This window comes from Phoca vitulina, unplaced genomic scaffold, assembly GCF_004348235.1.
Source record: "Phoca vitulina isolate PV1807 unplaced genomic scaffold, GSC_HSeal_1.0 scaffold3, whole genome shotgun sequence".
Lineage (NCBI taxonomy): Eukaryota > Metazoa > Chordata > Mammalia > Carnivora > Phocidae > Phoca > Phoca vitulina.
Genome location: NW_022589706.1, coordinates 65,085,407 through 65,109,947, shown reverse-complemented (window position 1 = coordinate 65,109,947; position 24,541 = coordinate 65,085,407). Strand labels below are relative to the sequence as shown.

At 39.1% G+C, this 24,541-nt stretch overlaps 1 long non-coding RNA gene across 1 annotated transcript; it reads right to left on the bottom strand.

The window, feature by feature from the left end:
- Positions 1–1,589: 1,589 nt before the first annotated feature.
- LOC116630115 lies at positions 1,590–24,538 on the bottom strand. Its single transcript, XR_004298879.1, has 4 exons — positions 24,382–24,538; positions 24,222–24,270; positions 10,522–10,659; positions 1,590–1,670 (listed from the first exon to the last, which is right to left on the bottom strand). It is a non-coding gene; the product is annotated as an uncharacterized LOC116630115 (long non-coding RNA).
- Between the last annotated feature and the right edge of the window lie 3 nt (positions 24,539–24,541).

Genomic DNA, 24,541 nt, shown 5'->3' with positions numbered 1-24,541 from the left:
ATGTCTCTCTCTGTCAAATAAATAAATAAAATCTTAAAAAAAAAAATAAAACAAAGCAGCTGAGCATTTAATTATGATATTTGAAAACAGTAATATCCAAAGAAATAAGAAGGAAGCAAATAATAAAAATAAATAAGAAAATAAAGGGGCACCTGGGTGGTTCAGTTGGCTGAGCGTCTGCCTTCGGCTCAGGTCATGATTCCAGGATCCTGGGATCGAGCCCCACATCGGGCTCCCTGCTCAGCGAGGAGTCTGCTTCTCCCTCACTCTCTGCCTATCACTCCCCCTGCTTGTGCTCTCTCTCTCTCTCTCTGTGTGTCAAGTAAATAAATAAAATCTTTTTTTTTAAATATTTTATTTATTTATTTGACAGAGAGAGCGAGAGAGCACAAGCAGGGGGAGAAGGAGAAGGAAAGGGAGAAGCAGGCTCCCTGCTGAGCAGGCAGCCCGATGCGGGGCTCGATCCCAGGACTCTGGGATCATGACCTGAGCCGAAGGCTGATGCTTAACCATCTGAGCCACTCAGGCACCCCTAAATAAATAAAATCTTAAAAAAAAAAATGAAGAAATAAAAGCAGTAATATTTTTTCTTTTTCTTTTTTTATTTTTTTAAAAGATTTTGTTTTTTTGTTTCAGAGAGAGAGAGAGAGAGCGCACACACAAGTGGGGGAGACAGGCTGAGGGAGAGGGAGAAGCAGACTCCTCACTGAGCAGGGAGCTTGATGCAGGGCTCAATCCCAGGACCCTGACATTAGGACCTGAGCCAAAGGCAGATGCTTAAGTGACTGAGCCACCCAGGCACCCCAGTAATATTTTTTTAAAGATAGAAAACAGTAATGAAATATTAGAAGAGATGTGAATCCCTAGCAAGATTAAGAGAGAGAGAGAGAGAGATGGAGAGGGGGAGAAAATGCAAATAAATAACAATATGAAACGGTGGGGGGATTAACCACAGTCTCAACAGAAATTAAAACTTAATAAAATAATATTATGAAGAAGTACATGTAAATACATTTTAAAACCTAAATGAAATGGACAAAACCCAGGAAACACAAAAAACTGCAAAAATAATGCAAGAAGAGACAACTTGGAAAGATCAATAAGGATCAAACAAAACAACAAAACCTCAAGTCCTACATGGCTATAATTTCTACCCAAGTTTTTTTTAAAGTTTATTTATTTATTTTTAAAAGTTTATTTATTTAAGTAATCTTTACACCCAGTGTGTGGCTTGAATTCATGACCCTGAGATCAAGAGTCACATGCTCTCCTAAATGAGCTAGCCAGGCACTCCAATTTCTACCCAAGTTTTAAGGTATAATTAATGTGCAATATAAACTCAACAGTGAACCTGAAAACAAACGGAAAAATCTAAAATGTATTCCTTTGAGATCGGGAAAAAGAAAACAGTGTCCAATATTATTGGTGATTTTTAGTGTAGCATTAGTGGTCTTGGCCAATGGTATTAGGAAAGAAAAAAAAAAAAAAGCTGAAGGGGTATAAGAGAAAAGATAAAACTGTGATATTTTTCCAGATAATATAATCATCAAAAAAGAATAACAGAATCAAATCATGAACTTACCAGAACTAATAAGAGAATTGAATAATGTTTCTGATACCAGCACAGCATACACAAATTAGTTTCATTCCTCTACATCAGCAACAATAAACTAGAAAATATAATTTAAGAAAAGATACCATTTAACTTAGCAGCAATACATTTATAGAGAAAAATGTCAAACTGTAATAAAGGACCTAGAGGATGATCTGAACGAGTGAGAAGACATTCCATGCATTTGGGTTGGATAACTTATTATAAAGATATTAACTTTCCCAAATTAATCTATAAATTCAATGCAAACTCAATCAAAATTTTGGTTGAAAATTTTAAGGAATTTGACAAACTCACTCATAGAGAAAAGTCCGTAAATAGCTAAGTCAACCTTGGAAAAGTAGAATAAAAAGTAGATCTTGCTTTATCAGATATTAGGGCATATCACAAAGAAATAGTAATAAATGCTGGATGTTGTTGATACAGAAATAAATAAGAAATGAGATTGCCATGTGGAGACAATAAAACTGGATCCCTTCCTAACATTATGTACAAAGGGAAACTAAAGATTATTTAAGAGCATAGATATGAAAGATAAAAATATATTTTAATAGAAATAAATGTAGAATTTTTTTTGAGCAAGGAACTTGGAAGGTGAGAGCTAATCATAGACAGTGGCCGTGGGGATGTAAGGGTCAAGATATTTAGGAGGTTACCATTGACAGACTCCTATCTGACTCTGCCTTATACTACTATATCAAAGTTTGGAGGAGATAGCTGAAGTGGGTATAAATTATAAATGTATATACATATACATTGCTTTATATTACATAGCTATGTGTGGTAGTTTTGTGGCACAGTGTTATAAACTCAGAAGTCCTGAGTTTAAGTCATGGATCTGTCATTGACTAAGTGTGACCATGAGCCTTAGTTTTCCTAGCTCCGTAAAGTAGATGGTCAAAAAAACATAAAACTTGTTATGTACTAAATATAGAGCTCAAGCTACCAATACACTGTTTTTTCATTTGGATATCCTCCTTCCTATTATAGTTGATCTTTGGTGTATGTCTGTATCTGGGAATATTCTTTCTTTCACACATTACAGATAGCTCAACTCAAACAGGACTAAACAAAATAAAACAAAAAGGGGAAAAGGGGAGTTGTTAGCTCTTATAGATTTAAAATCCATGAGTAGATCTAACTTCTAACATGGCTGAATTCAGATGCTCAAGTATGTTTCAGGAAGGTGCCCCACTTCATCCCCTGGCTCTGTTCATCATGGGTTAGGTGTGTTGTTCCCAGGAGTTTCAGGCTTGTATTTTCACAGTTCCAAGATAGAAAGAGCGTCTTTTGCTGCAAACTCTCCCAAAAGTTCTGGGATATATGCTGTTTGGGTTAACTTGATTCCCTCTTTCATCCTTGAGCCAATCACTGTAGCCAAGCTGGTGGTACTTATGTTGATCAGCTGATGCCAATGTCATGTGATCATTCTGGGATGGGGTCAGGTGCACCCAAACTATGAATACTAGAAGTGGGGTGGGGGTAGTTTCCCAAGGAAATGCAGGGCTCTATAATAAAAAAGGAGAGGAGGAGGTGTGTGGGAGAGAAAAAGAGTATTTATTGTATCTTTTCCCTTTCCTTTGTCTTTATTGTTCATTTTGACAAGAAAACATATATGAAAATGTTGCAGGAGCCAAAGACCTGGTGATTAGCCCTTGGGGAGGACCCTGACTTGAATTCAAGGACAACTGGGTATATGAGAGACAGGGTTGTGTAGGAAGAGTAACTTAGAATTGGGAAAGCCCTTTCCTCACCTCCTCATGCTACAGAGAGCTTTTTTTATTCAGATATAGTTCATACCATATAAATCCCTCATTTACAATGCACAATTCAACAGCTTTTTGTAATGCACAGAGTTGTATGACCATCATCACCATCAATTTTACAACACTTCAGCATCCCCAGGAGAAACTCTGTATCCTTTCACTATCATTCCCTTTCCCTTTAATTCCCCCATCCTCACCAGCCTTAGGCAACCACTACCTATTTTTGTCTCTGTAGATTTTCCTATTCTGGACATTCAACATAAATGGAATGATATAATATGTGATCTTTTGTGACTGGCATCTTTCACTTAGCATAATGTTTTCAAGGTTCATCTATGTTGCATGTATTAGTACTTCATTCCTTTTTTATGGTTGAATAATATTCCATTGTATAGATATACCACCTTTAGTTTATCCCATTCATTAGTTGATGCATGTTTGGGTTGTTTCCAGCTTGGGGTATTGTTTTTGGGTGGAAATATATTTTCATTTCCCTTGGGTATATTTTTAAGGGTGGAATTGCTGGGTCAAATGGTAACACCATTTAACTTTTTGAGGAACTGCCAGGTTGTTTTCCTAAGTGGCTGTACCACTTTACATTCACAACAAGAGTGTAGGAAAGTTCCAATTTCACCACATCCTAGCCTGATCTTTTTATTATCTGTATTTTAAAAAATTACAGCCATCCTAGTAGATGTTAGGTGGTATCTCATGGTTTTGATTTGTATTTCCCTAATGGATAATGATGCTGAACATCTTTTCATGTAATTGTTGGCCATTTGTATATCTTCACTGGAAGAAGGTCTGTTCATATATATTCATGCAAATGTTTTTTCCCATTCTGTGGGTTGTCTTTCCACTTTCTTTCCACAGTGTCCTTTGAATCACAAATTTAAAATTTTTGAAGTCCAATTTATCCATTTTTTCTTTTTGCCACTTGATTTTTAACATGCCATGCTGCTTTTTTTGGTAATTTTTTTTATTTGAATATAGTTGACTTCAAGTGTACAACTTATTTTTAATTTTTATTTGTTTATTTACCACCCTTGCTGCTTTTAAACCTGATGGTTTATACAAAAGCTTATCTCTGTTTCTTTTACACATAAGATCTCACAAGTACTTTAGGTGAGTCCTAAGAATATTTAAAAAAAAAAAAAAAGACTCATAAGCATAGGACATCAGAGCCTGAATAAGGTGAGAAGGATATCCACTCAGGGGTAGCCGAGAGTGAAGAGTCAGACCCACAGAAGCTAGGAGGACACCCATGTATGGCAGTGGTTCAGAACTGGGTGTTGGAACCCAAGAGAGGAAGGCATCTATACACGGGAGCAGCCTAGTGTGGGGAGTCAGAACCTGAATGTGCAATGAAAGGCGTTCATGCCAGGGGGCAGCTCAGTGCACTTGAGAGCCCAAATGGTGTGAGAGGGCTTTCACACTGCGGGAGGAATAGCCTGGAATAGAGCATTGGAATACAAGTGAGATGAGCAGGGTATCTGCATGGGGGAGAGGATGGGTGATGGGAGATGGATTATATTCAGGAATACTGATCAAATACTAAGGATAATAAGGGCCAGGTTTCTCACTATTGGAGAAGGGATTAAAAGTATAGAAGGGAAGAAAACTGGAATGAAATTTGTGGTGGATTAGGATTGGAGGTATTGGTGTAAACTCGTAGTTTTTGTTATATAGAGATCAATATACAAATGTAGATATAAATGCATGTACATGCATTTACATATGTGTATTCACATATACATGTCCATCCATGCATAACACATATGTACACACATGTATTGATTAGATATGGCTCCTGAAAAAACTTGGGAGTAGTGGCATCTCCACAGCAATGAGCAAAACCAGTCCCCAGATACTGGTCTCCAAATATCATTTTGAGAGCAGGCGAAGCAGCTTGCATAAGGATAAAGGCAGGCGTTGACTATTGGGAAATGTTCATTCCAGGAAGGTAGAGTGGAGCTGCTCACAGTGGGAGCACAGGGTCCTATAGTGGTTCGGGGACCAAGCTTTGGATCCACACCAAGAGTGAGGTGGATCCTAGCTTTGGATTTATCAGTTAAATAATGTATTGATAACAGGTCCTTTAACATTTCCAAGCCTCAGCTCTTGATTTGTAAATAGGACAGTATAAGGATAGAAAGGGAAAAAATAAGTCAAATGCCTGGCGTGTTGTGAACACTCAGTATTCTTAATGAGGACACCAGGAAGGCATGTTGCAGCAGTGAAAATAAGTCACAGAAATAAACAAAAACAAAAAGACTCTGAAAACTTTCCAAAATCTTCATCTAAGCTCAGGAGGCCAGGAGCTTGGTGGAGTTCCAGGGGCTTTTCAGTCCCATATACCAGCTATGAAATTAATATGTAATGCTTTCATGTTAATTAAACCTATTAATATAAAATTTGTGGTAAAAGATCTGACCTGTGTGTTGGATAGTCCCAAGAGCGGGGTGTCAGATGGGGTGGGATAAAAGGAATTATTCCAATTTGACTTTATTCCACAGAACTAATGAGTTAGGGAAATTCCTATGAAAATGGGCTGCCCCTGGGATCTCACTACTGTTCAAAACAGAGTCTTCTCTGTTTCCTCCCTCCCTCAATAGTGCTTACATCCAATAAGTCACCAAGCCTTTCTCCTTAGTTTCCCCACAGTTGTTCTGCTTCTCTTCACCTCCACTCTGGTTCCAGACTTCCCTTCTGACTTGGTTATTTTGTGCAAAACTTTCTTTTTTTTTTTTTAAAGATTTTATTTATTTGACAGAGAGACAGCGAGAGAGGGAACACAAGCAGGGGGGAGCAGGAGAGGGAGAAGCAGGCTTCCCGTGGAGCAGGGAGCCCTATGCGGGCCTTGATCCCAGGGTCCTGGGATCATGACCTGAGCCAAACACAGACACTTAACCGTCTGAGCCAGCCAGGCGCCCCTGTGCAAAACTTTCTAACTGGTCTTTCTGCCCCTAGTTATTATGTTTCCAAATCATTCGCCATCCTGCCATGTAGTGATTTCCATTTTCCCAAGGATTAATCTGATTGCATCATGTCCACACTGAAACTCCTCAAATCCTATTTATTCCATGATAAATTTTGCCCTCCTTAGATGGCATTCAAGGACCTCCTGCCACGCAAACAGCTACAACCAATAGAGGCCACTCACTCCCTGTCCTTTGGGACCATTTTTCACATTTCTTTTTTAAAAATATTTTATTTATTTATTTGAGAGAGAGAGAAAATGCAAGTTGCGGGGGAGCAGAGGAGGAAGGAGAGGGAGGGGAAAAAATCTCAAGCAGACTCCCTGCTGAGCGGGGAGCCCAATGCTGAGCTCAATCTCACAACACTGAGATCATGACCTGAGCTGAAACCAAGAGTCGGACACTTAACCAATTGAGCCACCCAGGCACTCTCATATTTCACATTTATACCTAAGTTTTTTACCTAAGCCTACCTTCCTTTTCCTTTTGCAATGATTGTTTCTTTTTATATCCTGTCATTAAAATGTTTTAAATCACAGTTTAAAATGTCCACAGCAAAACAAAGAGTGTAAAAGATTGTGATAATCTGGGGCGCCTGGGTGGCTCAGTCGTTAAGCGTCTGCCTTCGGCTCAGGTCATGATCCCAGGGTCCTGGGATCGAGCCCCGCATCAGACTCCCTGCTCCGCGGGAAGCCTGCTTCTCCCTCTCCCTCTCCCTCTCCCACTCCCCCAGCTTGTGTTCCCTCTCTCGCTGTGTCTCTCTCTGTCAAAAAATAAATAAAAATCTTTAAAAAAAAAAAAAAAAAAAAAAAAAAAAGATTGTGATAATCTTTTATCACAGGCAGTCTCCTACCTATCACATTTCCTTTTCCGTGGAGGCTACAACTTTCACTCTTGTTGATTATTTTCATATCTTCCTCCATATCTCTAAATAAAATGTTTATGTTGCTACTCAATTAAAAAAATTTCAAACAAACAGAGGTCCAGGACCAGACAGCTTCAACACGAATTCTACCAGACATTTAAAAAACAGTTAATATCTATTCTTCTCAAACTATTCCAAAAATAGAAAGGAAGAAAAACTTCCAAGTTCATTCTATGAGGCAGCATTACACTGATACCAAAAGCAGATAAAGATACCACAAAAAAGAGAACTACAAGACAATATCTCTGATGAACATAGATGCAAAAGTCCTCAACAAAATACTAATAAACTGAATCCAACAATACATTAAAAAAATCATTTGCCACGATCAAGTGGAATTTATTTCTGGGATGCAAGAGTGCTTCGATATTCACAAATCAATCAATGTGCTACATTACATCAATAAGAGAAAGGATAAAAACCGTATGACCATTTCAGATAGATGCAGAAAAAGTATTTGACAAAGTACAACATCCATTCATGATAAAAACCCTCAACAAAGTAGGTTTAGAGGGAACATATCTCAACACAATAAAGGCCTTATGTGAAAAACCACAGCTAACATCATGCTCCATGGGAAAAAACTGAAAGATTTCTCCCTAGGGTCAGGAAAAAGACAAGGATGTCTATGCTCACCACTTTCATTCAGCATAGTACTGGAAGTTCTAGTCACAGCAATCAGGCAACAAAAAGAAATAAAAGGCATCCAAATCGGTAAGGAAGAAGTAAAACTTTTACTATTCGCACATGACATGATACTATATATAGAAAACCCTAAAGACTCCACCAAAACAATGCTAGAACTGATAAATGAATTCAGTAAAGCTGTAGGATACAAATCAATGTACAGAAATCTGTTGCATTTTTTTTAAAAAATTATTTATTTATTTGACAGAGAGAGCACAAGCAGGGGGAGCAGCAGAGAGAGAGGGAGAAGCAGGCTCCCTGCTGAGCAAGAAGCCCGACGCAGGACTCAATCCCAGGACTCTGGGATCATGACCTGAGCCGAAGGCAGCTGCTTAACCAACTGAGCCACCCAGGTGCCCCTCTGTTGCATTTCTATATACCAATAATGAAGCAGCAGAAAGAGAAATGAAGAAAATCCCATTTACAATTGCACCAAAGATAATAAAATACCTAGGAATAAATTTAACCAAAGAGGTGAAAGACCTGTACTCTGAAAACTATAAAACACTGATGAAAGAAATTGAAGACAATACAAAGAAATAGACATTTCATGCTCATGGATTGGAAGAACAAATACTGTTAAAATGTCTATCCTACTCAAAGCAATCTACAGATTTAATGCAATCCCTATCAAAATACCAACAGCATTGTTCACAGAACTGGAACAAATGGTCCTAAAATTTCTATGGAACCAGAGAAGACCCTGAATAGCCAAAGCAATCTTGAAAAAGAAAAACAAAATTGGAGGTATCACAATTCCAGACTTCAAGTTATATTATGAAGCTGTAGTAATCAAAACATTACATGGTCCTGGCACCAAAATAGATACATAGATTAATAGAACAGAATAGAAAACCCAGAAATAAACCCACAATTATATGGCCAATTAATCTTCAACAAAGCAGGAAAGAACATGCAATGGGAAAAAGTCTCTTCAGCAAATGGTATTGGGAAAACTGGACAGCAGCATGCAAAAGAATGAAACTGGACCACTTTCTTACACCAGACACAAAAATAAACTTAAAATGGGTTAAAGACCTAAATTTGAGACCTGAACCCATAAAAATCCTCGAAGAGAGCCCAGGCAGTAATGTCTCTGACACTGGCCATTGCAAGAGTTTTCTAGATATGTCTCCTGAGGCAAGAGAAATAAAAGCAAAAATAAACTATTGGGACTAGATCAAAATAAAAAGTTTCTGGGGTGCCTGGGTGGCTCAGTCGGTTAAGTGTCCAACTCTTGGATCAGGTCCTGATCTCATGGGTCATGAAGTCGAGCCTCGCATCGGGCTCTGTGCTCAGCAGGAACCTGCTTGGATATTCTCTCCCTCTGCCCCTTCCCCTACTCGTGTTCTCTCTCTTTCTCTCAAATAAATAAATAAAATCTTTTTAAAAAAGTTTCTGCACAGCAAAAGAAACAATCAACTAAACTAAAAGACAACCTACTGAATGGGAGAAGATATTTGCAAATGATATATGCAATAAAGGGTTAGTATCCAAAGTATATAAATAACTTACACTACTCAACACCCAAAAAACAAATAATCCAATTAAAAAATGGGTAGAAGACATGAACAGACATTTTTCCAAAGAAGACATACAGATGGTGCACAGATACATGAAAAGATGTTCATTATCACTCACCATCAGGAAAATGCAAATCAAAACTACAATGCGATATCACCTCACACCTGTCAGAATGGCTAAAATCAAAAACACAAGAAACAACAAGTGTTGGCGAGGATGTGGAGAAAATGAACCCTCGTGCACTGTTGGTGAGAATGCAAACTGGTGCAGCCACATGGAAAACAGTATGGAGGTTCCTTAAAAAATTAAAAATAGAAATACCATGTGATCCAGTAATTGTACTACTGGGTATTTACCCCCAAAATACAAAAACATTAATTCAAAAGGATACATACACCCCTATGTTTATAGTAGCATTATTTACAATAGCCAAATTAGGGAAGCAGCTCGTGTCCATTGATAGATGAATGACGAAGAAGAGGTGGTATATATATATATAATGGAATATTATTGAGCCATAAAAAATAATGAAATCTTGCCATTTGCAACAACATGGATGGAACTACAGAGTATAATACTAAGCGAAATAAGGCAGTTAGAGAAAGATAAATACCATGATTTCATTCATATGTGGAATTTAAGAAACAAAACAAATGAGTGAAAGAAAAAAAGAGATATAGGTGAAGGGGATTAAGATTATACTTTATCATGATGAGCACTGTGTAAAGTATAGAATTGTTGAATCACTGTATTATATACCTGGAATGAATATAACACTATATGTTAACTATACTGGAGTTAAAATAGAAAACTCAATAAAAAAATTTAGGTATCTATGGACTTTCTACTACTGAAAATTATACTCTTCTTTCACACACACCCACATTCACACCTTTCCTGTCCACACATCCTGCCAGGTGCCAAAGGTGCTTGTGCCCCTTATAGAAGTGCCCTCAACGTTTGCCCATGATTATCTTTCTGGGACCTTTCTTCACTTCCCATGATGAAAGTCTTATTTACTTACTGTACCTGTCTTCCCCTCATGATAGAGGTCTGGTCTTGTCTACTGTCTTCCTCTCAGAAGGGAGGTTCTTGTGTACTGGATCCCATGTCTTTCTCTTTTTGGTTTATTCCCTCATTTTGGAGAAGCACGTTCTTTCTAGTTTCCTATAAAGGAATTCAGTGCAGGTATATATTTGAGATATATTTTGTGTATTAAAATAGCCCCATTCTACTTTCATACTTAAATGATAATTTGGCGGGTCTGAAAATTCTATCTTGGAGAATCTTTCCCTTCATAATTTCATCATCTAGCTTTTCAGGGTTGCTGCTGAGAAGTCTGACCTCATTCTGACTCTTGTTTTTGTGTGTGGAATCTTATCTGCTTGTCTTTTTAGCTTTCATTCCCACTGTATCCCCTGTTTCGGTTGGGCTGCCTGCAGCAGCAAGGAAATGAAAATCAACTCAAAGTGGTTTAAAAAATAAATTTTTTCTTATATAATTAGTCTAAATGCAGGATGGCTCCAAGGATAGTTAATTCACTAACAAATGAATTATCATTGAACCTAGTCTTTCCATTTTCTAGCTTCCCCCCAACCCCTCTTTTTTTCCTCAGATCAGCTCTCCTTATGTTCATAAGATGGCTACAGCAATTCCAGGTGTATCCAATATCCAGATACTCAGAAGGTATAAAGGAGGAAAAGGTAACCTCTTCATCAGTATCTTTTCTAAGAAAAAAGAAACCTTTCCCAGAACACCCATTCTCAATGGTGAGACTATATCACCTGCCCAAGTCTACATGAGAGATAAAGGGAATGGTACTACCTTGATTGGCTTAAATTAATCAGGATTCACCTTTAGGAGCTTAGGAAGTAACTGGCATCCACACACGAACATGACCAAGTGCAGGAGCATAGATACCTGAACAAGACCAGAGCTATAACAGTAAAGAAGAGGGGAAATGATTTTGGAAGGGAATCAACAATGTGTACTACACTCCTGGACATATTTTGTTTCAGTAATCCTGACTTTATTACAGTTTCCCCAATGTTCTTATTTTTAGGCCTCTAACTTCGCATTGGCTCCTGCTGTTCTTGTCACTGTAGGAAGCTGAAGAGTAGGCTTGATTTCTGGAGTCTCCCTAGGAAGCCATTTATCTCTGTACGCTTGACTAGCATTAGATTAACCTTGAATCCTCTATAAGTAAAAGTCTGAGTGTTGACACTGGGTGCTCCCTTACCCACTGAGATGGGGTCCTGGCGCAGGTTTGTAATGAAGTTCTCCTGTTCCCCCAACACCACCAAGGCTAATTGGTTCAAGGAGAGAATACTGAACCCAAGTTTAACTAATCGGATTCTCTCCCTATTTGGTATTAGGACTGAAAGAAAGTCAGTCTCCATTTGCTTCAAACTATCACTTCAAACTCAAGAGGGGCAGCAGTATTCCATCTCGTGCTTTGAGGAACAGAGAAATCTTTGTAGGGAGAAGGAGCAAATGCACAGAGAGAAGCAGGAATGAGATGGAGTGGAGTGGTCCTGGCTTCCTACTTCTTGATTTTAGCCCCTGTCTGAGGGTTGGCTGCATTCCTTGCCCTGTGTCTTGTGAGATAGGCAAGTATCCTCATTTTAAAGCCCCCTTTTGATTTAAACTAGTTTCCTGGATGTTCTGCTATTTTTAACTATAGCATCTTAATTTAAGGAGTTATGACTGATCCTTCTGGACTAGGGCTATGAAACCTGAGGGCTTGTGACTTTATCTTGAGGCTCAGGGTCTCTTTCTTTTTACCTTATCAGCAGGTTTTATTTATTGTCAACCTTGTGGGGGATCTGGTATGCTTGGGAAGGGGAGCTGAGGTGTTGTAAACAAGAATGGGTAGAAGGGCATGTGTTTGGTTCATGCAGAGACGAGTAGGATGTTTCACTTTTCTTCCATGTAGCATAAAGTAAGCATTAATAAATATTTGAACAGATAAGCAGTCTGTACCTCATAAATCTGAATCTGATAAAAGATTAAATCTTAAATTGATTGTTGATAGCTGTTGTGTCACACTGACATCTGTAACTGTGTTATTAATTGTTGCATCTGTGGTCATTGTGTTGGGGTATCAGACTTACATTTATGAGCTGACTCCACCTTCATGTTATGCAACCAGTTTGTTGTAGGTGGGACAGTTCTAGTGCTGACACAGGAGACCACACTTAAAGTCCTGAGGAGTTAAAAACAGCTTGGGATCTAAATAAGCACTTTTGCTCAGAATCTTTGCATTGTGTCAACTTTAATCATGCATTGGCCTCTTGGCCAACTTTCATCACTTCTTGACCCAATTCCTCATTTGTATGGTGTTTCTTTGGATGAACTGGAACTACAGTTTTCAGAATCCCCTTCCTTGTGTGATTTGCCTTAGAGTTGGGGGAAAAAAAGCCCTATGAGATTTGGAAGGTAGTAGTGAATGAGCAGTCATGCTCTGGAAGAAACACGCAGAGAGGTTTGCATATGTCAGTTGTCCCCACTCTCCACTACACTGGTGGCAGGTTCCGCATGTTCTTGCTCTTGCCTGCCCCATACCCGGCTCTTCTCTCAAGTGCAGGCCCTGCTGACCAGCAGTGACTCCAGGCTGGGCTGTTCCACTCTCACAGCTGAAGTGCCTGGCTTCTCAGATGGCTTTGCAAACTCCATCTTGCCCACCTCTGCCAGCACTAACAGAGGATTGGCCAGTGACTTTTCCCTGATCCTTCAACTTCTGCTTTTCCCTTGATTCTCCTGCTTCTTCAACGATAGTGGGTAGAAGTCATCATAGCTTCTAGCATATAATGAATCCTCAATTAACATTTACTAAATGATCTTTAGTTTATAGAAAGAAGAAAAGAAGGAAAGAAACTACTTGGGGCACCTGGGTGGCTCAGTTGGTTAAGCGTCTGCCTTTGGTTCAGGTCATGATCCCAGAGTCCTGGGAATAGAGTCCTGTGTCCAGCTCTCTGCTCAGTGGGGAGCCCGCTTCTCCCTCTCCCTCTGCCTGTCGCTCCCCCTGCTTGTGCTCTCTCTCTGTGTCAAATTAATAATTAAAATCTTAAAAAAAAAAAAAAAAGAAAGAAACTACTTGTCTCATTGAATTGGCCTAGATGCCAGATGGTGGAGATTCTCTTCACAATTTTGGCTAAAAGTAAAAGGTGCTTTCCAAACTCTTATTACTTACTTAAAATAATTCCACAAAGCATATTCCTTAAAAAAAAACAAACACACACACACAGTTGAAATAGAGAAATGAAAGTAGCTTACTTAAGATCCTGGGGCAAAAGAGGAAGTAAACCAAAATTAGAACTTGTAGTTATGTTTTCCCTAACTTACAGCTGAAGTCCACTTAGGAGCTCATTAAGTTTTATCTTTCTTACTTTATCAAACCCACTTTTGTTCACCGTCACCTCTTCTGCCCCTTGCGTGTATACACATGTATATTTGTCTAAACACCACCAGGAAAAAATATATCAAAGTTTATGGAAGTACCTGTTGAAAGTATGGCTCTCCAAAGGGGATTATGTTCAAGTCAACTTAATGAGTATTTATTGAGCATCTACATGTAAGAAAACTTAGACTGCAAGCCAAGTGAGGATGAATAGAGAGCCAATGTGCTGTGGTGTTGCTATTAGAGAAACTTTATAAAGATTCTTTGATGTGGAACCATTGTTGGTTATTACTCAATTCCTATTCTCAGTACCCTGTCTTTTTCTCATTCCTCAGTTGAGTCTTGGGGTTGTGGTTTCCACATGAACATACACCCAAAGTAGCTTAATGAGATTCAGCAGAAATAGGTCTTCCAGGCCATGGCTCTTCTAAGAGAATATTTTGTTATTCCCTAGGCAGGTAGTTCTTAAAATTTACTAGTAAACCTTCACCTGGAAAGCCTCTTTAAAATGCAGAATCCAGGGGTGCCTGGCTGGCTCAGTCGGAGGAGTGTTTGACTCTTGATCTTGGGGTCATAAGTTCAAGCTCCACAATGGGTATAGAGATCACTTAAATATAAATAAATAAATAAGCCTAAATAAAATAAAATAAAATAAAATGCAGAATCCTAGGCTTCCTTCCTCACCCTCCCCCCACCAACTCTGCTCCTGCTGATTAAAATTCAGGTTATCTACGGAATTTCTATTTTTCACAAGACTCCAGGCACTTATATGATGCAATGGGCTCCAGGCCAATTTCAGGGAAATGTCCAAAAACACCTGAAAGAGGATCACCTGGGCACTTACTTTTTAAAAAGCTGATTCTTGATCCTTCTGAATTAGAATTTTGGGGGTAGAGCCTGGGAATATGCATTTTAAATTCATCTCCCACTTGATTCTTACGAATTCCCAGACCCCCTTTGAGAAGAATTAGTAGATCTCCTACTTTATATTTAAAGCCCAGTTTAGACACAAAGTCCTCTGGAGAGAGAAACAGAAAAAAGAGAAGGCTTTCCTTGCTAGTAAACATTGATTTTAGAATCATTCCTTCCTAACTCTTAGAATCCATTCCCAGCTTATTGCTGTTCTAAGCATTTCTTGGAAAAAGTCTGGGTTCCCAAGGTCAGGAAGCCTTTATATCCTCTGAGGTGGTCAGGACTGCTGATGGGCACATCTTAGACAGCCCTGATTTGCAGATTAAACACAGGCAGGCCAATCGAACAGTAATGGGAGCTGCAGAAGCCTCGGGGATTGTGAGGCAGTGTCTTCCTGAATAATGGTCTTTCCGGGGCCAAGTCAGGCCACGTGTCTGCCTCCCTACCCCATCCCATCCTGACATTCCCCATGCCCAAAGCCATGTCTAACATGTCATCCCAGAGGCCAGTTTGTAAAACAGTAACTGTCCTTCCAATAATTTGAAAAGGGCATGATGTGGGCCGTGTGGAGTGAAACAAGCATCCTGAGATGAATATGGGTTTGAATCCTGGCCTTCCCCCTTAGCAGGCCTGAGTGTGGACTGGCTACCAAGCCTCCAAGGTAACTGCTGGGAGGGGCTGTGTGAAGTCCGGAAAGCTGGTGTGTGAGAGCACTAGAGAGGGACCAGAGACATGGTACTCTCCTCTCTTCCTGACTCCCTAGTTCCTTTGATCCTCATTCCTTCCACCTTATTCCATCTCTCACCCTCCCTGTTCCAGACTACTGGACTGGTTTGTAAGTTTGAGAAGGCTTTCTTCGGTGCCTCCCCTCCCCACGTTGTGGAGGACTCTGGTCGGGCACTACTTGTTCTCACCAGCCTACCATAACCACAGCCATGACTTGGTCATCTTTGTTGTAGCAAAACCTGCTCCAAAGACTGAAAGGGAACATTTGCCGAGCACCAGGCAAGTACTGAAGATACTACAGGAGAAGTGCTTAGGGCGGTGGCTGGCTTATTTAGTAAATTATAGCTATTACTCACCATTGTTTTGCTATTTATTTCTCAAATGAGTCTGGATGGGGCACCTGAGTGGCTCAGTAGGTTAAGCGGTTAAGCGGTTAAGCGTCTGCCTTCGGCTCAGGTCATGATCCTGGGGTTCTGGGATGGAGCCCCATGTTTTCAAACTCCCTGCTCCATGGGGAGTCTGCTTCTCTTCCTCTCCCCTGATCCCCACGCCCCCTCCACGTGTGCGCATGTGCTCTCTCTCAAATAAATAAATAAATAAATAAATCTTAAAAAAAAAAAAAGTGAGCCTGGAGAGTGGGTCCTAACAGCTGTTCTGCTTCTCTTTGCAGCTGAAAAAACTGAGGCTCAGAGGAAATGAAGTTACTCGCTCCTGATCACATAGCTAGGAAGTGGTGGAACTAGAATTTTAACCAGTCTAGAGACAGCTTCAAAATCCATGCTTTTTCAACTGCCATTAGTAAGGCCTCAGTCTGAAGTCTCACATTCAGAATACGGGAAAACCAGAAAATGCCGCTAGTTCTGGAGATACAGACATATTCATTTTTTTTGTGAAATAAAAGTGCCTTATAAATGACTTGAAAAAGTCACTCTGTATTTATGGGGAAAGTGACAACATTATATAAGATCGGAAATCTGTTGATAAACTGCTGACATTGGGTGATGTGTAGATGGAGATTCCGTATGTGAATCTCTTTGCCTTTGTATGTATTTGAAATTTTCTTCATTGAAGAGTTAAAAACCAAATTCATTTCACATCTGTCCAAAATACAGTGATTATGTACAGTAGCAGATTATCCATAGGCTCTAAATTTGTAGTTGATAGACTTCACATTGTTGTGAGGATTCTGTGATTTTTGAAGATTTGGAAGACTAAATTTTTGCTTTTTAAACTCTCAAAATATGCGAATTTATATTTGTTGTATAATATGGGCAAGGCAACTAACGGCCATGACAGTCCTATGGTGAAAGTCGAATTATCTCCATCTTGCTGATGAAACACTGAGGCATTGAGGGAACTCCCTGGCTGGAGGACTCTCAGCCCGGGGGAAGGGGATTCTCAACTCAGGTAGAATGTCTCAGGTCCACACATATTCTATTGCTCGCCTTGAGGGCACCATGTTTAAGCAAATATTCATCTTAAGTCCCAGTTAGGAATGATTTTACCACAAATCCAGAAAATTCTATTTGTTAGGAGAGGGTCACACTCAAGGGGAGGAGACTTAAGCATTCACACACACACACACACAAACACACACACACACACACACACACACACGAGTTAACCATGTTAACTATTAACTATGTGGGATGGTGGATGTGTTGATTATCTTGATCTTGGTAATCATTTTATTTTTTAAGATATTTTTCAAAGATTTTATTTATTTATTTGAGATAGTATAAGCGAGAGAGCAGGAGCAGGGGAGCAGGGGGAGAGGGAGAATCAGGCTCTCCGTCGAGCAGGGAGCCCAACGTGGGACTTGATCCCAGGGCCTGGGATCATGACTTGAACTGAAGGCAGACGATTCACTGACTGAGCCACCCAGGCGCCCCTTAGTAATCATTTTACAATGTATATGCATATCAAATCATTACATTGTACACTTTAAATATATACAGTAATAATAGCCAATTATCCCTCAATAAAATTATAAAAAAAGAACTTATCTTAGAAAATTAAGCAGATGGAAAAGAATTAAGGAGTAAAATTCATAGACAGTTTTATCATTAGGAAGCGCTTGAGCAAGTCCAAGAAGTTCTACACTTTGAAATAATTCCTTTCTCTTAAATCCTGAATTTAAGTAGATTGCTATTTAATGTCTGTGGGGGCTTATATACATTCTAATTTTAGATTTTGGCTTAAAAAGGGAATCGTAATTCTTTTAAGACAACTTTCACAACTGACAGAAAGAGTGGTGATAATTTCTTTTTCCATATTTCTCCAAGCTGAGAATGTATACTTTTCATAACTGACTTACATCTCCATGGGAAAAGAGAGCTTTACTTTTTACTTTTTGTATTGAACAATAATTGACACACAATATTGTATTAGTCTCAGATGTACAACATAGTGACTTGATATTTATATACACCAAGAAATGGTCACCATGGTATGTCTAGTTACTATCTGTCACCATATAGTTATTACACTATTATTGACTATATTCCCTATGCTGTACTTCTCATTCCCGTGACTTATTTATTTTATAACTAGAAGATCATTAATCTCCTTCACTTATTTTGTTCACATCCCCTATTCTCTTCCTCTCTGGCAACTAACAGTTCATTCTCTATATCTGAGTCTGTTTCTGTTTTATTTTGCTTCTTCGTTTGCTTTATTTTTAGATTGCACATGTAAGTGAAATCATATGGTGTTTGTCTTTGTATGAGTTATTTCACTTAGCAGAGTACACTTTAGGTCTATCCATGTGGTTGCAATTGACTAGATTTCATTCTTTTTTATGGCCAGGTAATATTCCATTGTATATATATACCACCTCTTCTTTATCCATTCACCTATTGATGGATACTTAGGTTGTTTCCATATCTTGGATATTGTAAATAATGCTGCAATAAACATAGGGGTGCATATGTCTTTTTTAGTGTTTTCATTTTCTTTGGCTAAATATCCAGAAGTGGAATTGCTGGATCATACGGTATTTCTATTTTTAATTTTTTGAGGAACCTCCACACTTTTTCCATAGTGGCTGCACCAATTTACATTCCCACCAAAGAGTTTCCTTTTCTCCTCTTCCTTGTCAACACTTGTTATTTCTTATCTTTTTTTCCCCTTGTCTTTTTGATACTAGTCATTCTGACCCTTGTGAGGTGGTATCTCATTGAGGTTTTTATTTGCACTTCCCTGATCATTAGGGATTTTGAGTATCTTTGTGTCTGTTGGCCATCTGGATGTCTTCTATGAAAAAATGTCTATTCAAGGACTCTGTCCATTTCTTAAAAAAGACTTTATTTATTTATTTGACAGAGAGAGACACAGCACAAACAGGAGGAGTGGGTGAGGGAGAAGCAGGCTTCTTGCGGAGCAGGGAGCCCGATGCAGGGCTCAATCCCAGGACCCTGGGATCATGACCTGAGCCGAAGGCAGATGCTTAACAACTGAACCACCCAGGCGGCCCCCTCTGTTCATTTTTTAAAAAAAGATTTATTTATTTATTTGAGAGAAGGGGGGAGTAGAGGCAGAGGGAGAGGGAGAGAGAGTCCCAAGCAGACTCCACCCTGAACACAGAGCCTGACACAGGGCTCAATCTTACAACCCTGAGATCACAACCTGAAGCGAAACCAAGAGTCAGACGCTTAACCAACAGTACCACCCAGAGGTGCCCCCTCTGTCCTTTTTTTAATTGGACTGTTTTTCAGATATTGAGTTGTATGAGTTCTTTATATATTTTGGATGTTAACCCCATATGGGATATATATAATTTAAAAATATCTTCTACCATTCAGTAGACTGCCTTTTTGTTTTGTTTTGTTTTGTTTTAAGATTTTATTTTTATTTATTTGACAGAGAGAGAGAACACGAGAGAGGGAACACAAGGAGGGGGAGTGGGAGAGAGAGAAGCAGGCTTCCCGCTGAGCAGGGAGCCCGATGTGGGACTCAGTCCCAGGACCCTGGGATCATGACCCGAGCCAAAGGCAGACGCTCAACGACTGAGCCACCCAGGTGCCCCTACCTTTTTGTTTTGTTGATGGTTTCCTTTGTTTTGCAAAAGCTTTTTAGTTTGATGTAGTCACAATAGTTTATTTTTTCTTTTGCTGTTTTTGCCTCAGGAGATAGATCCAAAAAAATATTGCTAAAAGTGATGTCACAGAGCTTACCTCCTATGTTTTCTCCTAGGAATTTTATGGTTTCAGGTCTTACATTTAAGTCTTTAATCCATTTTGAATTTATTTTTGTATATGGTGTAAAAAAGTGGTCCAGTTTCATTCTTTTACATGTAGCTGTAAAAAACTCTCTCTAAAAGAGAACTTTTCTTACGTATGGGGGAAGAGGGAGAAGAGGGACAAATTTTAGACTACGGGGCCAATCACAAAGCTTTGCATACAGAAAGTGCTCAATATATGTGTGTTAAATTGGCTTGAATCTAATTGAATGAAAGCTTACGATGAACTATGAACCACTGAGATGAATAAAATCAAAAGGACTATATAGATATTGTAACCCTGGGATATAAATCTTCAAAAAAAGAAGGTTAGGACAAATAAACTTTATATCCTATATGAACTTTAATGAATTATTTATTTATTTATTTTTAAGTAATATCTATGCCCAACATGGGGTTTGAACTTATGACCCCAAGATCAAGAGTCACATGCTCTACCTATTGAACCAGCCAGGCACCCTGAACTTTAATGAATTCTTTACATAAATATGTCAAAATACAAAACAGGTAAAATTATTAAACGTCATTTGCTAACTTATTAGAAACTTAGTAGTGTAATTATGTGAAAGATTTAGACAGATTCATGGAATCAATCATAAAAATATTTTGGGGTGCTATTGGTTCAGTTTCATAAATGACACAAAGGCTCAGAAACTTTTCATATTTATAAGGGGTCTCTAGCCTAGGTTTTTTGATTCCTAGTTAGGCCTTTTCTATCAGAGCATACCACCTCTTCATCTGGTCTGTATCTCTTTAAGAGAAAGCTCAATTGATATATTATTTATTTGAAAAGTCAATAAAATGTGAATAATTTTAACATTTAATGAATAAATGAATTAATTTGAAAAGTCAATAAAATGTGAATAATTTTAAAAAATATTTAATGAATAACTGGAGACCTCATCTTAATTTTCTAATTGTTCCTACTTTCCTAGTTATTATACATTAGCATGAAATTGAAATGTCAATTGGACTAAAGTAGATAAATCTTTTAATTAGTACTTTACAGGGTGACATTGTAACACTCCAAAGCCCTCATATATTACAATGTGTAAAGAAATATCTTTCTTCCTATTCTTACAACTAATGCCTTATGCTTGCACAGTGGAGGAATTCCAGTGTGGTTGTCAGGGCTAGCTATCCTGATGTGACCGGCTCCATGGCAGATGCAGGTTCATGGTGCCTGCCAGAGTCAGCCAGGGATCCTTACTGCTCTAGCTTTTGTCCTGGGGAGAATCCTAGGCTGTAAACCACACACCATAGTCTTGGATTAGGTAATAGATTTTGACCTGCTTTGCTCCCAAAGAACAGGAGTTTATCAAATGGGCACCTGGGAAATTGTAATTTATAACTCTAAGGAGAGCAGAGGAGTCTGGACACTAGCTGTGGCTATTATTTTCTGTGTTGGTCAGGCACTAATGTGTTTAAGGTACAGAAACCTACTACGTCAGGGTACCTGGGTGGCTCAGTCAGTTAAGCATCTGCCTTCGGCTCAAGTCATGATCCCAGGGTCCTGGGATGGAGCCCCACGTTGGGTTCTCTGGTCAGCAGGGAGCCTGCTTCTTCCTTTCCCTCTGCTGCTCCCCCTGCTTGTGCTCTCTTTCTCAAATAAATAAAATCTTAAAAAAAAAAAGAAACCTACTCTGTCAATTTCAAATAAAATGGGTGGGTAGTCAATGTTACTGTAAGGATGCAGTGGACATTTCACAAATAGAGGGATATATAATTCAATCAGGGGATCCAGAGAACTCAAAGGAGGTAGGTCAGGAATGAAATAGACCTGGGCTAAATTAGGTTCTGCAATTTACTAGTTGTGTAATTGTAAGCAAGTCATTTAGTAGCCCTATAAACCCTTTTCTTCCTTAACTGTCCTAGGGAAACTATTATCCTCTTCCCCACTAAGCTGTGAGGTTCATATGGCAGGGAGAAGAATAATTGCTGGCATGGAGTAGGTGCCCAACAATATTCTGTTAATATATGTATGATGAGAAATTAAAAGAATATTTGAAAAGGGCAGTTGCAAAAATATTTAAAGTTTATACCTTAAAACCTTGCCCTAATTACAATCCTGGGAGAATGTACAGTATGGTACAGAGAAAAATATCAGAATTGCATAGTCTTGGGTCAACTTCTGTGACTTTAGAAAAGTTATTCGTGCTTGAGGTGCCTGTTTTTACTTCTCTAATATCCCTAAAAATCACACCACTAAATTTATAATAGCATCTATGGTTGTGATAATTACATTAGGCAATGTATAGGAAGTACCTTGAACAGTGTCCAAAGTGTAGTAAATATCACACTACTATTGCTTTTTTGTTGTTATAGGATATCATGTCTCTTTGCATACCTCTTTGTACCTTAGTTCTAACAGTAGGTGGCAGCAAAGCTCTCTTAACCAATTTGAATGAACCCTGCCAACTTTTTGGAATAATCAGTGAAGGCTTACCCAATAGGAAGATGTGTGTAGGGCACCAGAAAAGCAGGGGGAGAGAGATCATAGAGAAAAGAAAGGAAGGGAGGAGGAGGAAAGAAGAGAGGGGGGGTGGGTTGGAGACCGAGAAATGTTTAGATATGATGTGATAATTCAAAAGAAAATACTAAAATAGTCTTTATGGGTGTGGAGTGAGAACCAGATCTCTATTGGATATCCTTCCACCTTCTATAGGATTTAATGTTATTTTTGTTTTTAAAGACATGTGGGAGAGTGGTACTTATCATATATTTTCTGTGTTGACAGTTTTTAAGGCTCTTAACTGGTCCTAGATGAGATTTCAGCTGCCCAGAAAGAATCTCTAAGACATAATGTGTTTTACTGTTCATTTTAATCAAACTATTAATCTCAATTATAAAAATATGACTATTTTCCTCTGTGTAAAATATTCCTTCTACAATAAGACACTTAGTGTGGGCGCCTGGGTGGCTCAGTTAAGCATCTGCCTTCGGCTCAGGTCATGATGCCAGCGTCCTAGGATCGAGCCCCACATCAGGCTCCCTGCTCAGCGGGAAGCCTGCTTCTCCCTCTCCCACTCCCCCTGCTTGTGCTCTCTCTCTCTCTGTCAAATAAATAAATAAAATCTTAAAAAAAAAAAAAGAAAGACACTTAGTGTATATTAGTTATCTGTTGCTCTGTAACAAATATTCTAAAGGTTGGTGGCTTAAAATGATAAGCATTTATTTTCATATTTTCTGAGGGCCAGGAATCCTGGAATGGCTTAGCTAGGTGGTTCTCACTCAGGGTCTACCATGAAGTTTCAGTGAAGACATCAGCTGGGGCTGCAGTCATCTGAAGGCTTGATGGAGCCTTGGAGGATCTGCTTCCAAGCTGGTTCACTCACATGAGTGTTGGCAAGAGGCCTCAGCACCTCACCAGTTGTTGGCTAGAGGACTCTCTTCCTCTGCATGTGAATTTCTCCATAAGGTGGCTTGAGTGTGCCCTAACATGGCATCTGATCTCTTCTAGGGTTAGTGATCCAAGAGAGACCACAAGAAGGAAGCCACAGTACCTTTTATGACCTGGTCTCAGAAGTCATAGTCTGTAACTTCCACCATATTTGTTCAAAATGAGTCACATAGGAAATAACTAAACACAATTCTCAGGAATCATATACATATACAGGAAATGAGGTTCAAAGTTGGAGAAATCACAGGCTGTCTAATCTCTCTCAGTGGGGCCCTGGACACATCATCCTCTCCCTGGATCTTGATTTCTTCCTCCATAAAAAGAGAACAGCCACAGCTCCATGAGCCACAACTCTAAAGTGGCCTATCTCTGCCCCACCTGGCTGTGATTTCAGTTAACAACTTGGTTTTTTCATTTCTAAAATGAAATGATCTTAGACAGTGGCTTTCACACTTTTTAGACCCATTGTGAGAACTATATTTTATAATGAAACTGCATACACACACAGGCATGAAAAAGTCTGTATGGATAACAAAATACAAGTTCCACAAAACAATACTTAGACTTATTTGCATGATGTACTCTCACTCCCCAACCACCACCCCATTCTATGTTAATTTGTTTGAAAAAATTCAGTTCAAAATCTACCACATCGATGTTACAGCCCATTAATGGATTCAACATTCTTTGTGTTAAAAACTAACACCCACTCTCACTCCTTGAGGCTCTTTTTCCAATGGTACTGGAGCAGAAATGTTAAAGAGTGAAAGAGTCCTCACCTTCTAGTTTTGGGGAAGCAAAAAGCACCTTCAAAGGTGGTTCAAGCCTACCAGCCTATCCTAATTAGACAGGAGCTAGTATCAGAGGTATCTTGTCAGGGTGGAAAGGGTACCGTGTTGAGCTTCAAAAGCTGGCCCTGCAACTCATGAGCTGCGCCACCTCAGGCAGTCCTTTAACCTGAGTTCATGCCTCCTCTCCATAATTGGAATAATAAGTATCCCTTGCCTATCTCATAAAGTTGTTACTAAGCGCAAAATTAGACAGTCACTTACCGTGTTGGCAGAGAATGTACAGACATGCTCTTTAATCCTCACAAGGACCCTGCAAGATACAGAGTATGATACTTGTTTTACAGATAGAGAAATTGAGGATTAGAGAATTTACATAGGCAAGACCTTAAAGTTAGCAAGTGGCAGGACTAGAATTCCAAACCTGTTCTGACTCCAAGACCCATGTGAAATAGGTGGGCCGTTTTCCTTCGACGTTTAAGTGGTGACCATCTACGATGTATTAAAATACAGATTCATCCTGAATCACCACAGTGTAACGACTTCAGAAACTGGTCCATCAGGCTACCTTTTCTAATGTCTTG